The sequence below is a fragment of the Stegostoma tigrinum genome, chromosome 4 (genome assembly GCF_030684315.1).
Source record: "Stegostoma tigrinum isolate sSteTig4 chromosome 4, sSteTig4.hap1, whole genome shotgun sequence".
Taxonomy (NCBI): Eukaryota; Metazoa; Chordata; class Chondrichthyes; order Orectolobiformes; family Stegostomatidae; genus Stegostoma; species Stegostoma tigrinum.
This window is the reverse complement of record NC_081357.1, coordinates 8,628,516-8,645,284: the sequence shown is the minus strand read 5'-3', so window position 1 is coordinate 8,645,284 and position 16,769 is coordinate 8,628,516.

Sequence of the window (16,769 nt, the reverse complement as noted above, 5' to 3'; positions counted from 1 at the left end):
GAGAGGGTGCAGAGAAGGTTTACCAGGATATTTTCTGGTCTGGAGAGGTTAGTTACAAGGAGAGGAAAAACTCAGACTGACTTCACTGAAAGGACAGAGGCTGAGGGGTGGCCTGATATGAGGTCTATAAAATTATGAGGAGCATAGATAGGGTGGATAGTCAGAGGTGTTTTCCCAGTTGGAAAGGTCACTACAAGAGGGCACAGGCTCAAAGTGAGAGGGGGCAGGGAAATATTTCATGGTGGGTGCCTGGAACACACTGTCAATGGAGGTGGTAGAAGATGGTACATTAGAAACATCTACGGCGTACTTGATAGACAAATGAACACGTGAGCAATAAGTGAGAGATAATGGGAACTGCAGATGCTGGAGAATTCCAAGATAATAAAATGTGAGGCTGGATGAACACAGCAGGCCAAGCAGCATCTCAGGAGCACAAAAGCATGAGCGATAAGTAGTGGGTCTAAATAAGGAGTAGGAATCGGCGCAGGCTTAGTGGGCTGAAGGGCCTGTTCCTGTGCTGTGCTGTATTGTATCGTCCTTGTAGTGTCTGATAATAGAAAGCATTTTTCCTTTTGCATATCCAAGCCTGTCACACTCTTGCACACCTCTATCAAACCTCCTCCCAGTCTCTCAAATGAAAACAACCCAGGATTACCAACCCAACCTTATAAATAAATAAAGTGCAGAGACTAGAACTGGACTCTAGTTGGATCCGAACCAGACTTTTATAAAGATCCAGCATCATGTCTCTGTTTTTGTACTCAATGTTTCTACTTGCTAACCACTCTCAATGTGTATAACTAATGAACCTGCACCACCAGTCCCTCTGCACTCTTTTCGAATTCTGCCATGAAATCCATATTGTCTCTGCCTAAACCTCTTGCTGAAGTACATCACCTCACACTGCTCTGTATTGTATTCCACTGGCCACCACTCTGCCCATTCTGCTAGCCCATACCCCTGCTGTGGCAGTGATTCATCGCTTCCTTCCTCTTTATTTGGCATCCCTCACATCTGGCATCATTTGTAAAATTTAAAATTTTACTTTGTACTCCAATGTCCAAGTTATTTCATAGAATCCCTATGGTGTGGTAACAGGCCCTTCAGCCCAACAAGTCCACACCAACTCTTGGAGCATCCCACCCAGACCCATCCCCCTATAACCCACCCAATCTACAGACCCCTGAACACCCTGGGGCCTTTATGGCTTGTAATGTAAGTGACCTGGAGGTGTACAGACCCTGAAATTTAGCATGGCCAATCCACCCAGCCTGCACATCTTTTGACTGTGAGAGGGAACCAGAACACGGGGAGAATGTGCAAACTCCACACAGACAGCCACTTGAGGCTGGAATCGAACCTGGTCCCTGGCGCTGTGAGACAGCAGTGCTAACCGCTGAGCCGCCGTGATGTCCGAGCACTGATCCTTGGGGAACACCACAACTCACCTCATTTTCTGTCCAAAAGCCACACTTTTTTTAATCCTCTAGGACAGCACCCAGCTGATTCCAACAATCTATTTATGTGGTACCTTGCCAAACACATCCTTAAAGTCCAGATAAACAATTTCCACTGCATTCCCTTCATCAACCTTCTCTGCAGTTCTTCAAACATTCAATCAGATTCATTTACATGGTGTGCCTTTTACCAATCAGGGCTGGCTGTCCTGTTCCTGTGGCTGGATTCCAAAACCCTTACCGGCTGATTTAAACCAACTAGTTTGCAATTGCTAGGACCACACTTGGATCTTTTCTTGGTCAAAAGTATAAGGATATTTGCTACTCTCCAATACAGTGGCACCTCCCCCCATTTCTCAGTAAGGTTCAAAGGGAAATTAAGACAAAATCACAATGCTGTCGGTCTTGGGTTCCATATAGATTCCTAGGCAGTAAGGATGGTTTTCCTCAAGCACAATTAGTGAACCTAACCAGTGGCAACACTTCAAGAACAAGGGTAGGCCATTCAGCCCCTCGAGCCTGTTCTGCTATTCAATGAGATCACAGCTGCTTCCACTTCTGTAACATTGTCTGTCATCAGGCACCATTCCTACCGCAGCTGAATTCCCCAGCTATTGCATCTTCAGTCTTTAACGACACCAATAGTCCTGGTTTAAACTTGAACTCATTTAAAACTTGCTGCTTGTGTCATCACCCATACTGAGCCATGTTCACCCATCACACCTGCACGCACTGTCCTGTACTGGCTCCCTGGTCCAGCAAACACTGGATGTTAAAATTCCCATCGCTTCTCCCCTTACTGTCCCCATAAACAAGAACTTACACTATATAGAGACTTTTAATGTGACAAAACACCCTAAGGCACATCAGAGAAACAATGTAAAGTATGACACCAAGTCACATATGATGATGTTACGTGGGGGAAACAATAGCCTAGTGGTATTATCACTGGACTGTTAATCCAGAGACCCAGATAATATTCTGGGGACCTGGGTTCAAATCCTGCCAAGGCAGATGGTGGAATTTGAATTCGATAAAATATCGGGAATTAAGAGTCTAATGATGACCATGAACCCATTGCCAATTGTTGGAAAACCCATCTGGTTCACTAATGTCCTCTAGGGAAGGAAACTGCCATCCTTATATGGTGTGGCACTACATGTGACTCCAGACCCACAGCAAATGTGGTTAGCTCTTAACTGCCCTCTGGGCAATTAGGGATGGGCAATAAATGCTGTCTGCCCAGTGATACCTTTGCCCCGTTAATGAATTTAAAAAAACTTGGATGACCAAAAGAATACACAAAAGGTTTTAAGAAATGTCTTGGAAAATGAAAGTGAGTTGAAGAGGCCGAGGGAGGGAAGCACAGAGCGTGAAGCTGACGGATTTGAAGATGTGGTCACCAACAGTGGAGTAATTTGGAAATGAACAAAATGCCAGAATAAAAGGAGTTGAGCTAGCTGAAACCGTAGTGAGGTTGGAGGAGATTACAGAGTTAGGGAGGGCGGAGGCCATCCTTTGACAATAAGGATAAAAATATCAAAGTTAAGATGTTGGTTGATTGGGAGGTCTGGGGAGTTAAGGGATTCGATATTCTGCAAATTGTCATGATCCATGTATTTTGGGAAGCAGGCACCTGCAATTTCTTGCGTTCCTGATTTGGAAATCATTAGGTTCCAGTAAATTCCCACTTGACCTAGGGTTGCCAAGAGGATGAAGCTGAGGGTAAATTAAAGTGGGGTTTGTTCAGACAGGCCGTTTTCCTGTTTGGAAGTTCAGCACACATTGAAGATTTAATTGGGACAAAGACAAAGCATCTCTTTAGCTGGAACAGTATTCCGTTCGGCAGCTCTCGAACAGATCCCAGTGCTGATGCTGGGTTTGGAGAATAGAACAGAGACTAATAATGTATGTATAATCTCACTGGAGAGAAAAAAAAATTATTGAAGTCTGAAAGGGCAAATGATCGTGCATTGGACAAGATCCATTGTGGTGGCTCCAACATTGTCAGAGATCACCAGATCTGCTTAAGAGGATTAAGAAGCGAGTCTCTGGGGATTCTGTGCCATCAGAAATATTATGACTAAAGAGAGAGTGTGCTCATGGATGTGTACCCTGGTGGCGGCAACTTTGTGCAGGATCTTTGGTTGGATCACTAATTAAAAATTTACTTCTGTCCACTACCGACGAGCAACGGTTGCAGTTATCATACTTTATAATGCCCAGCAACAACTTGTTACATTTCCTTTGATTACGCTTCCAAACTACAAACTTTATCCCACAGAAGAATATGGACATTAGACATATTTCTAACATCCTGTTGGGAAGCTTGCCACCAAATCGTGCACCATCCTCACTGGAAATGATATCCTTGTTCCCTGACTGCTGCTGGGTCAAAACTTCGGAAATCCCTTCCTGACATCACTCTTCCTTACAAAGAGGGATGACACCAATTCAAGGAGGTGGGTCACCCTCTGAAGGAAAATTAGGGATGAGCAATAAATGTGATGCCCCATAAGAATAAATAAAATTGCTAATCAATGTGGCTCATGGGTCAAAATGATTGATGGGAAGTGAGAAATCCTACAAAATGGAAGCCAAATTGCGAAGACTGTGAGATTGCAAATTGCCCTACGTTAGCGTGGGAAGCCATGTGATTGCTTGTAACTACATGAAGCGTATTCCAAAGAAGAGTCATGTTGGTTTTGAAACTGTCTTCCTTTTCACAGATGCTGTCAGACTTGCTGTGTTTCTCCAACACTTCAATTTCAGATCTCCAGCAATATGGCTTTTACATTAACTCTTGGCTGCATTAACTATTTGAAGAGAAATTTACATATTTATTTGAAATGCTGTCCACTTGCTAATGTTTGGATTATAATGAGTTTAGTTGGTTCGGTACAGTAGAAGTTTTCAGAAGTAAAAGCTTGTCGATTGATTCTCTTTCAGTGGTGTCATGGGGATTGAATTCTTATTTAAAACGTGATCATGTCTCTAAAGGGTTTACAACGGGGCTAAGTTACCAACAGCAAAGCCTGAGATTTAGGGAAAAGTGGAGTAGATAAGCTGAGGCAGTGGAGTGATGTAGTGGAAATGGAACGAGGTAATTTTAGAGACAGCACAACTATGTCGATTGAGGCTCACTCCAAGGAGAGATATACACCAAGGAAGTGAAGAGACTGGCTCCATCTCAAATTGAGGCCAGGGAGTGGAATGGGTCAATAGTTAGGGAATAAGACTGAAACCATTGGCTTCATTCTGTCTCAAACATTAATTGGCAGTGACTTTTACTCATCCATTAGTGGATTTTGGCTAAGCAGCATGTTCATTTAACAACAGCAACAGTAGAGGAATCGGCGAGGTTGTTGTGAAGCAGAGCTGGGTGACACCAGTGTACATTTGAAAGCTAATATCATTCCTCCTGATAATGTTGTTGAGCGAGATGGGAAATCCACCAGAGGGGAGGGGAAGGGGCTTTGTGGTTACAAGGAGAAAGATTGGATTGATGTTTGGGTGAAACCAGAAGTTACAGTGTCAAAGCAATTGCAACTGATTCTTTGGCTCTGATTAGAGAGGTAAGACTGGAAGGGGGTGAGAGGGCCCAGCTGGACAACAGGATGGTGTGATGTTGGAAGAGGAAAGTGTAATCAATGATGGCAAAGGCTGGAAATAGGATTTGAAGTACAAGGGAAAGTTTATCTTTAACATGGGGACATTAGATGTCATCAGTGACTTTGGAAGTGGTGATGTAGTGACTTTTGTTAAAAATTTGCTTGTGGGACATGGGCATCACTGGCTGGGCTGGTATTTATTGCCCATCTCTAGTTGCCCTCAAGAAGATGGTGGTGTGCTGCCTTCTTGAACCGCTGCGGTCCATGGATCACTGGATGAGCATCCAAACCCCAGGCAAATGTTCCAAGGACATGGGCTCAAATCCCACCACATGGTGCAATCTGAGTGTAATCACAGTTGGAATAGAGAGCTAGCCAGATGGTAGCATGAAAGTTGATCCACTGGCATCCTTCAGAGAGGGGAATCTGCTCAGCTGGTCTGGCCTATGTGTGACTCTAGACCCCAACAATGGACAATAAACGCTGGCCAAGCCAGCGACACCCACTTTCTGTGAGTAAACTGAGAGCTGCTCCCGTACCGTCGGAGGGCAGAAATCTGATGGCAGGGGTTTAAACACGAAATTTCAGGAAATTTCCTCCTGCCCAAAGTCTCAATGTACCTCCAATTCCAAATTCTTGCTCTAAATGGCAGTTATAGTTTCTATTGACGGATCTCAATCTTTGGCATGTTCTTGCTAAACCTTTGTCTTTTAACACACTCCTTGAAACCTCTCTCTCCCCATATCTTTATAGCCCATCGTGCCACGCTCAGTGTCAAATTCCCCCAGTGGATCATAGGGTGAGGATACTATGGCTTCAAGAGATGTATTTTGTCCTGGTTTTTTTGTTTAAGGAAGAAATTTGAGACAGCGGTAACAAGCAGTGTGCTCCAAAACCAATGAAGTAAACAGCTTGTGAGGCCTTGGGGATTTTTAAAAGTTGGAGCAATAGAAGGAGTCTGAATGGGTGGGGTCAAGACTCTTAGTTTTGGCTCTCTGCATTTGCTGGGGCCTTGAAGCTTGATGTGGAAGCTCTTATTCCTATCTCTGTTATGGCTAAAAGCTGAGGTTCTCTTCCCGCTGCTAGATTTGCTAGAACAATCTATTTTATTGAATTTTACCTTTGCCAAGGGTGTGTTTATGTGATGTTACCATATTGGAACAGTTAATTAGTGACAGTTAACACATCTGATATTTTGATAGAGTTCCAGTTAAGCCAATTCTTTCATTTTGTTTTTGTTTTGTTTGTATTTTAACTGTGATGTAAACGTAAAGTGTGTTTGCTTAATGTCCAATTTGACCAATCAAATTGCATCTGAAATGCAACCATACACTTAGCTTTAAAATAACAAGAAGTTGGAGCCTAAACTATTTTCTTAATATATTTTGAGGAGGTTTTATCTGGTCCATAATAATTTGGGGACAACTGTCAGGATCAAAATCCCTAATTAAAAACAAAAATACTGAGTGCTGTAAATCAGTAACAAAAAAACAGAAGTTGCTGACCCTCAGAACTGAGGAAGGGTCACCCAACCCAAAATGTTAAGATAATAAAATGTGAGGCTGGATGAACACAGCAGGCCCAGCAGCATCTCAGGAGCACAAAAGCTGACGTTTCGGGCCTAGACCCTTCATCAGAGAGGGGGATGGGGTGGGGGTTCTGGAATAAATAGGGAGAGAGGGGGAGGCGGACCGAAGATGGAGAGAAAAGAAGATAGGTGGAGAGGAGAGTATAGGTGGGGAGGTAGGGAGGGGATAGGTCAGTCCAGGGAAGACGGACAGGTCAAGGAGGTGGGATGAGGTTAGTAGGTAGGCAATGGAGGTGCGGCTTGGGGTGGGAGGAAGGGATGGGTGAGAGGAAGAACAGGTTAGGGAGGCAGAGACAGGTTGGACTGGTTTTGGGATGCAGTGGTTGGAGGGGAAGAGCTGGGCTGGTTGTGTGGTGCAGTGGGGGGAGGGGACGAACTGGGCTGGTAAACTCTGATTTCTCTTCACAGATGCTGTCAGACCTTCTGAGCTTTTCCAGCAACTTCTGTGTTTGTTGCAAATCTCTAATTCCAGGTTGGGTTTAGGATTATTGGACACAAAGGCTGTGAGTGGTGAGCGTTGGATTTCATTTCAGCCGTTGAATTTAGTTGGTTTAACCAGGGGTGTGCCTTGTGCAATAACGGCTCTTTCAGTCACTGAGAGTTTCCTGAGAATGGGAGAAGTCACTGGCTGTTTTACAGAAAATGAGCATGGCAAAGGGTTTCCGAAATGGCAAACAAGCTGGAGTTGGAGTTGCTTATGTTTGCGAGGAAAGGAGAAATAATCGCAGCAATAGTTCTACATTTACTACTGCCAGGAATGTAATCAGAATCATGGAGATTGCTAAAATTCAAGTGCAGATGACACAGCTTGAATTAGAGGCAATGGCAAGGGACCAAGAAAAAGAAGAATAGCCCTGGCAGATCAAAAAGAAAAGAGAAAGGGGAATGAAACAATTTGAATTACGATTAAGTGCAAAGGAAAAGGAAAGGATGACCCTAGAAGAAGGAATGGAGAACGGGGGAGTTTTTGAACTTCAACTTTTGAACTTAGAACTGAAAACTCAAGGTCAACTGAAACTAATGGCTGTAGAGTTGAAAGGTAGGTGTGGTGATGATGGTGAACAATTCCAGTCTGTGGGGATCTGTTTAAATACACCTAAGGGCTGCCAACATTCAACAAGAAGCACATTGAAGCCTTTTTCATTTTATTTGAGAAAATGGCTAAATGAATGAAATGGCCAGTGATCGTGTGGGTATTGTTCATCCAGACAAAGTTGGTAGGTAGAGTTATTGAGGTATTTGCATCGCGATCAGAGGAGGTGTCTGGTGAGTACGAGGAGGCGTATATTAAGTGCATATGACTGAATGCCAGAAGCCTACAGACAATATTTTAGGAATCTAAGACCCGGTCAAACATAGAATTTTAAAGGATAAAAGTCATTTTGATAGACGGATAAGGATATCAAAAACAAACAAATTTGACGCTCTTAGAGAGATAGTTATTTTGGAGGAATTCAAAAATTCACTTCCTGAAGTAGTGAGAGCTCATGTGGAAGAGCAGAGAGTTAAAGCAGCAAGATTAGCAGCTGAAATGGCAGACGGTTATGAGTTGGTTCATAAATCAAAGTTTGGTTTCCGCGTCAAATTCAACCTGTGGGGGATAGAAATTGGCTTTAGGGAAAAGGAGATCTCATTGAAGATAACAAAGACAGTTTACCGCAGGGTAGAAAGGAAATCCGTGAGGGGGAAAAGAGACATGAAACAGCTCGGGTGTTTTCACTGTCATAAAGTAGGCCTCATGGAGGTACGGTGTTGGTGGTTTAGGAAAAACACTGGGAAGATGGATGTGGGAAAACAGGATAAACTCGTGAGTTCTGCTGAAGTGGTAAAGGAAAGCGCAGAAGGTGAAAAAGACTTCAAAAGAATGTACAACCTGATCAGGGGTTAGTGCTTTAAAGAATTTACTCACGAGGGTAAGTTTACTCCTATACGCGAGGAGGAGCAGGCAAAGAAATTAAGATTTTAAGGGATATAGGAGCAAGACAGTCTTTGATGGTGAGAGACGAGGAGATATGTAATTCAGAAGGAGTATTTCTGGTTGCAGCAACAGTGCGAGCGGGAGCTTGGAGCAGGAGCCTGTCAGGAAGCCGGTGAGTCACTGTTTTTGAATCTTTAAAAAGCTTACCTCGTGAATAGGCGGAGGGACGCTGAGCAGGAGCCGACACGGGACTGGTGAGTGAGTGAGGTAATATATTTGTGTGAGAGATAATGGGAACTGCAGATGCTGGAGATTCCAAGATAATAAAATGTGAGGCTGGATGAACACAGCAGGCCAAGCAGCATCTCAGGAGCACAAAAGCTGACGTTTCGGGCCTAGACCCATCATCTGATGAAGGGTCTAGGCCCGAAACATCAGCTTTTGTGCTCCTGAGATGCTGCTTGGCCTGCTGTGTTCATCCAGCCTCACATTTTATTATAATATATTTGTGTGGTTGCGTTACCCAAAACACTACTCGGGCAGTGTCTCCCACCCATCCTCCTCCTCTAACCAAAAAAAAAGGTTCTGTGTGCCTGAATGGTAAGGTAACAAGTTTATTTTTACTGATAATAAAATGTGAGGCTGGATGAACACAGCAGGCCAAGCAGCATCTCAGGAGCACAAAAGCTGACGTTTCGGGCCTAGACCCTTGATGAAGGGTCTAGGCCCGAAACGTCAGCTTTTGTGCTCCTGAGATGCTGCTTGGCCTGCTGTGTTCATCCAGCCTCACATTTTTTTATCTTGGAATCTCCAGCATCTGCAGTTCCCATTATCTCTGAAGTTTATTTTTACTCTTTTTTTTAACAGTCTTGGGAATTTAGAATAATGGGAACAGAGGTCAGGGCAGTTGAATGTTCCTCCTGCAGAATGTGGGAGGTAAGGGTCACCACTAGTGTCCCTGCTGACTACATCTGCGGGAAGTGCACCCAAATCCAGCTCCTTGAAAACCGCGTTAGGGAACTGGAGCTGGATGAACTTCGGATCATTCGGGAGGCAGAGGGGGTTATTGAGAGGAGTTACAGGGAGGTAGTCACTCCTCAAGTACAGGAGAAAGGCAGATGGGTTACGGCCAGGGGACGGAAAGGGAACTGGCAGGCAGTGCAGGGATCCCCTGTGGCCATGCCCCTCAACAATAAGTATACCGCTTTGGATACTGTTGCAGGGGATGACTTACCAGGGGAAAGCAGTGGGGCACAGGTCTCTGGCACAGAGTCTGTCCCTGCTGCTCAGAAGAGAAGGGGCAAGAGGAGCAGAGCAGTAGTCATTGGGGACTCCATAGTTAGGGGGACAGATAGGAGGTTCTGTGGGGACGAGAGAGACTCACGGTTGGTGTGTTGCCTCCCAGGTGCCAGGGTGCGTGATGTCTCTGATCGTGTTTTTGGGATCCTTAATGGGGAGGGGGAGCTGCCCCAAGTCGTCGTCCACATTGGCACCAACGACATAGGTAGGAAGAGAGATGGGGATTTAAGGCAGAAATTCAGGGAGCTAGGATGGAAGCTGAGAGCTAGGACGAACAGAGTTGTTGTCTCTGGTTTGTTGCCCGTGCCACGTGCTAGTGAGGCGAGGAATAGGGAGAGGAGTTGAACACGTGCCTACAGGGATGGTGCAGGAGGGAGGGTTTTGGATTCTTGCAAAATTGGGGCTCTTTCTGGGGTAGGTGGGACCTCTACAAGCAAGATGGTCTTCACCTGAACCAGAGGGGTACCAATATCCTGGGGGGAAATTTGCGAAGGCTATTCGGGTGGGTTTAAACTAATTCAGCAGGGGGATGGGCACCAAAATTGTAGTTCGACTGTAGAAAAGGTTGAGAGTAGGGTGGTCCGAAATAAAGTTTCAGGGAAGCAAGATGGCACCAGCAAGCAAGAAGTTGGTTTGAATTGTGTCTACTTCAATGCCAGGAGCGTCCGGAATAAGGTGGGTGAACTTGCAGCATGGGTCAGTACCTGGGACTTCGATGTTGTGGCCATTTCGGAGACATGGATAGAGCAGGGACAGGAATGGTTGTTGCAGGTTCCGGGATTTAGATGTTTCAGTAAGAACAGAGAAAATGGTAAAAGGGGCGGAGGTGTGGCATTGTTGGTCAAGGACAGTATTACAGTTGCAGAAAGGATGTTTGGGGACTCGTCAACTGAGGTAGTATGGGCTGAGGTTAGAAACAGGAAAGGAGACGTCACCCTGTTGGGAGTTTTCTATAGGCTTCTGAATAGTTCCAGAGATGTAGAGGAAAGGATAGCAAAGATGATTCTCGATAGGAGTGAGAGAGACAGGGTAGTTGTCATGGGGGACTTCAACTTTCCAAATTTTGACTGGGAACATGATAGTTCGAGTACTATAGATGGGTCAGTTTTTATCCAGAGTGTGCAGGAGGGCTTCCTGACACTGTATGTAGATAGGCCAACAAGGGGCGAAGCCACATTAGATTTGGTACTGGGTAATGAGCCTGGCCAGGTGTTAGATTTGGAAGTAGGTGAGCACTTTGGTGATAGCGATCACAATTCTGTTATGTTTACTTTAGTGATGGAAAGGGATAGGTGTATACCACTGGGCAAGAGTTATAGCTGGGGGAAAGGCAATTACGATGAGATTAGGCAAGATTTAGGGAGCATAGGATGGGGAAGGAAACTGCAGGGGATGGGCACATTAGAAATGTGGAGCTTATTCAAGGAAAAGCTCCTGTGTGTCCTAGATAAGTACGTACCTGTCAGGCAGGGAGGAAGCTGTAGAGTGCGGGAGCCATGGTTTACGAAGGAGGTGGAATCTCTGGTCAAGAGGAAGAAGAAGGCTTATGTTAGGATGAGATGTGAAGGCTCAGTTAGGGCACTTGAGGGCTACGAGGTAGCCAGGAAAGACCTAAAGAGAGAGCTCAGAAGAGCCAGGAGGAGACATGAGAAGTTGTTGGTGGATAGGATCAGGGTAAACCCTAAGGCTCTCTATAGGTATTTAAGGAATAAAAGAATGACGAAAGTAAGATTAGGCCCAATCAAGGATAGTAGTGGTAAGTTGTGTGTGGAGTCAGATGAGATAGGGGAAGCGCTAAATGAATATTGTTCAACAGTATTCACTCTAGAAAATGACAATGTTTTTGAGGAGAACACTGAGATACAGGCTACTAGACTAGGTGGGATTGAGGTTCACAAGGAAGAGGTATTAGAAATCCTTCAGTGGGTGAAGATAGATAAGTCCCCTGGGCCGGATGGGATTTATCCTCGGGTCCTCTGGGAAGCCAGGGAGGAGATTGCCGAGCCTTTGGCATTGATCTTTAACTCGTCATTGTCTACAGGAATAGTGCCAGAAGAATGGAGGATAGCAAATGTGGTTCCCCTGTTCAAGAAGGGGAGTAGAGACAACCCTGGTAACTATAGACCAGTGAGCCTTACCTCAGTTGTTGGTAAAGTGTTGGAAAAGGTTATAAGGGATAGGATTTATAATCATCTAGAAAATAATAAATTGATTAGGGATAGTCAGCACAGTTTTATGAAGGGAAGGTCGTGCCTCACAAACCTTATTGAGTTCTTCGAGAAGGTGACCAAACAGGTAGATGAGAGTAAACCGGTTGATGTGGTGTATATGGATTGCAGCAAGGCGTTCGATAAGGTTCCTCACAATATGCTATTGTACAAAATGCGGAGGAATGGAATTGTGGGAGATATAGCAGTTTGGATCAGAAATTGGCTTGCTGAAAGAAGACAGAGGGTGGTAGTTGATGGGAAATGTTCATCCTGGAGACCAGTTACTAGTGGTGGACCGCAAGGGTCGGCGTTGGGTCCACTGCTGTCTGTCATTTTTATAAATGACCTGGATGAGGGTGTAGAAGGATGGGTTAGTAAATTTGCGGATGACACTAAGGTCGGTGGAGTTGTGGACAGTGATGAAGGATGCTGTAGGTTGCAGAGAGACATAGATAAGCTGCAGAGCTGGGCTGAGAGGTGGCAAATGGAGTTTAATGCAGACAAGTGTGAGGCGATGCACTTTGGAAGGAGTAACCAGAAGACAAAGTACAGGGCTAATGGTAAGATTCTTAGTAGTGTAGATGAGCAGAGAGATCTCGGTGTCCATGTACACAGATCCTTGAAAGTTGCCACCCAGGTTGACAGGGTTGTTAAGAAGGCATACAGTGTTTTAGCTTTTATTAATAGAGGGATGGAGTTCCGGAACCAAGAGGTTATGGTGAAGCTATACAAAACTCTGGTGTGGCCGCAATTGGAGTATTGTGTACAGTTCTGGTCATCGCATTATAAGAAGGATGTGGAAGCTTTGGAAAGGGTGCAGAGGAGATTTACTAGGATGTTGCCTGGTATGGAGGGAAGGTCTTACGAGGAAAGGCTGAGTGACTTGAGGCTGTTTTCATTAGAGAGAAGAAGGTTGAGAGGTGACTTAATTGAGACATATAAGATAATCAGAGGGTTAGATCGGGTGGATAGGGAGATCCTTTTTCCTAGGATGGTGATGGCGAGCACAAGGGGGCATAGCTTTAAATTGAGGGGTGAAAGATATAGGACAGATGTCAGAGGTAGTTTCTTTACTCAGAGTAGTAAGGGAATGGAACACTTTGCCTGCAACGGTAGTAGATTCACCAACTTTAAGTACATTTAAGTCGTCATTGGATAAGCATATGGACGTACATAGAATAGTGTAGGTTAGATGGGCTTCAGATCGGTATGACAGGTCGGCACAGCATCGAGGGCCGAAGGGCCTGTACTGTGCTGTAATGTTCTATGATCTATTACTAGAAAAGGTGGTAATATGTGGAACTCATAGCGAGAAGAACAGTGCTCCATTACATAAAGTCAGGTTGGAGAGTCTGGTGAAGTGGTAATGGGAGTGACAGAGAAATTCTCAGTTCTGGAAACACAGTTTTATGCTGGTAATGATACAGCTGGATCACAGGTGGGAGTGATGCCTACTGTGAAAAAGCCAGGGGAAAATCAGGCAACTGAAGTGTTACAGGAAGTATATCCTGAGATTTTTCCTGACTGTGCACTAACCAGGTCACAAAGCCACAGGTCGAAGCAGAAGGAGAAATTAAAGAGTAAAGGTAACGCAGTTGAAGTACATTGATCAGTGACCATGCTGAACTCGTCCTCACACTCAACAACTTCTCTTTCGATTCCTCCCACTTCCTACAGACTAAGGGGGTGGCCATGGGCACCCGCATGGGCCCCAGCTATGCCTGCCTCTTTGTAGGTTACGTGGAACAGTCCCTCTTCCGCACCTACACTGGCCTTAAACCCCACCTCTTCCTCTGGCACATTGATGACTGTATCGGCGCCGCCTCTTGCTCCCCAGAGGAGCTCGAACAGTTCATCCACTTCACCAACACCTTCCACCCCAACCTTCAGTTCACCTGGGCCATCTCCAGCACATCCCTCACCTTCCTGGACCTCTCAGTCTCCATCTCAAGCAAACAGCTTGTAACTGATGTCCATTTCAAGCCCACCGACTCCCACAGCTACCTAGAATACACCTCCTCCCACCCACCCTCCTGCAAAAATTCCATCCCCTATTCCCAATTCCTCCACCTCCGCCGCATCTGCTCCCACGATAAGACATTCCACTCCCGCACATCCCAGATGTCCAAGTTCTTTAAGGACTGCAACTTTCCCCCCACAGTGATCGAGAACGCCCTTGACCGCGTCTCCCGTATTTCCCGCAACACATCCCTCACACCCCGCCCCTGCCACAACCGCCCTAAGAGGATCCCCCTCGTTCTCACACACCACCCTACCAACCTCCGGATACAACGCATCATCCTCCGACACTTCCGCCATTTACAATCCGACCCCACCACCCAAGACATTTTTCCATCCCCTCCCCTGTCTGCTTTCCGGAGAGACCACTCTCTCCGTGACTCCCTTGTTCGCTCCACACTGCCCTCCAACCCCACCACACCCGGCACCTTCCCCTGCAACCGCAGGAAATGCTACACTTGCCCCCACACCTCCTCCCTCACCTCTATCCCAGGCCCCAAGATGACATTCCACATTAAGCAGAGGTTCACCTGCACATCTGCCAATGTGGTATACTGCATCCACTGTACCCGGCGTGGATTCCTCTACATTGGGGAAACCAAGCGGAGGCTTGGGGACCGCTTTGCAGAACACCTCCGCTCAGTTTCAAACAAACAACTGCACCTCCCAGTCGCAAACCATTTCCACTCCCCCACCCATTCTCTAGATGACATGTCCATCATGAGCCTCCTGCAGTGCCACAATGATGCCACCCGAAGGTTGCAGGAACAGCAACTCATATTCCGCCTGGGAACCCTGCAGCCATATGGCATCAATGTGGACTTCACCAGTTTCAAAATCTCCCCTTCCCCTACTGCATCCCTAAACCAGCCTAGTTCGTCCCCTCCCCCCACTGCACCACACAACCAGCCCAGCTCTTCCCCCCCACCCACTGCATCCCAAAACCAGTCCAACCTGTCTCTGCCTCCCTAACCGGTTCTTCCTCTCACCCATCCCTTCCACCCACCCCAAGCCGCACCCCCAGCTACCTACTAACCTCATCCCACCTCCTTGACCTGTCCGTCTTCCCTGGACTGACCTATCCCCTCCCTACCTCCCCACCTATACTCTCTCCACCTATCTTCTTTACTCTCCATCTTCGGTCCGCCTCCCCCTCTCTCCCTATTTATTCCAGTTCCCTCTCCCCATCCCCCTCTCTGATGAAGGGTCTAGGCCCGAAACGTCAGCTTTTGTGCTCCTGAGATGCTGCTTGGCCTGCTGTGTTCATCCAGCCTCACATTTTATTACCATGTTTAATCAAATGGTTGGGAAAAAAACAAGACTGGGTGGAGGACAAAGTGGATGTCTTTTAGTTTCTAGAAATTAGCTGGATTACAGCAGAAAGATGAAAAACTACGGCAGTTGTATTTAAAAAGTGCACACAGAAGAAAAATCTGAATGTACGCTGGAATAATGCTACCTTAAAAATGAAGCCTTGATGAGGAAATGGAAACCATCGCATGTTCAGTTGGGATGAGAAATGGGCAGAAGTTAATCAGTTTGTATTAGGGGCGGGTTATAGAAAGAAGGTAGCATATGAATTGCCAGTTGGAAGTGCTTTGGGAATAAGGAAAGCCAAAATACAAAAACTTTCTTATTAGTCTGCTTCATCAGGATTTGATTGAATTTTGCTGGACTTGTCATATGTGTCAGGTAATTGGAAAACCTCAGGCAGTGACAAAACCATCACCTTTAATACCCATTTCTGCGTATGAGAAGCCTTTTACAAGGGTCTTAATTGATTATGTAGGACCTGATCTAAAACAAAAAGTGAGAATCAATATTTGTTGACAATAACTGATGTGTCTACTAGATTTCCAGAGGCTATTCCATTACGCAGTATTGTAGCTAAAAAGTATTGTAGAGGAGTTAGTCAAATTTCTTACCGAATACAAATACCCACCGAAATAAAATTGGATAAATGGTCAAATTTTGCATCAAAATTATTCAAGAAAGTTATGGATACCCTAGGAATAAAAATTCAAATCTACTGTGTACCATCCAGAATCGCAGGCAACATTACAATGGTGACATAAAACTTTAATAATCATGTTCAGGGCTTATAGTCAAGACCATCCAGAAAATTGATATAAAGGAATTACATTTGTTTTATTTTGCAATTAGGGATGCACCTAATGAATCAACTAAATTCAGTCCATTTGGTTTAGTGTTTGGGCATTAGATGAGGGCCGCTGCAATTAAGGAGGAATTGGTGAGTCAGAGTTCAGAGATCACAAATTTTATGGCAAGATTAAATATAGCAGGTGATTTGGCTAGACAGCATTTGAAAGTAGCACAGCATGTGATGATTCAGGATGTAAACAAGAAATCAAAGATTTGCAATTTTGCTAATGGAGATAAAGTGTTAATGTTACTCCCAGTGGTAGGTAAACCTTTCAAGGTAAGGTTCAGTGGGCCTTATCGAATGGAAAGGAAGTTGCATGAATGAATTATTTGATAAAAAGAAACCTCACAGAGCGTGTCATATGAATATTCTCAAAAGGCATTTTGATTGGGAAGGAAAGCAAAAGGAGAATGTGTTACTGCTTACAAGAGAGTGAAGAACCAAGTTCAGATGATTCTGAAATGGACATTCCTTAAATTAAATTAGACCACAATGAAGTT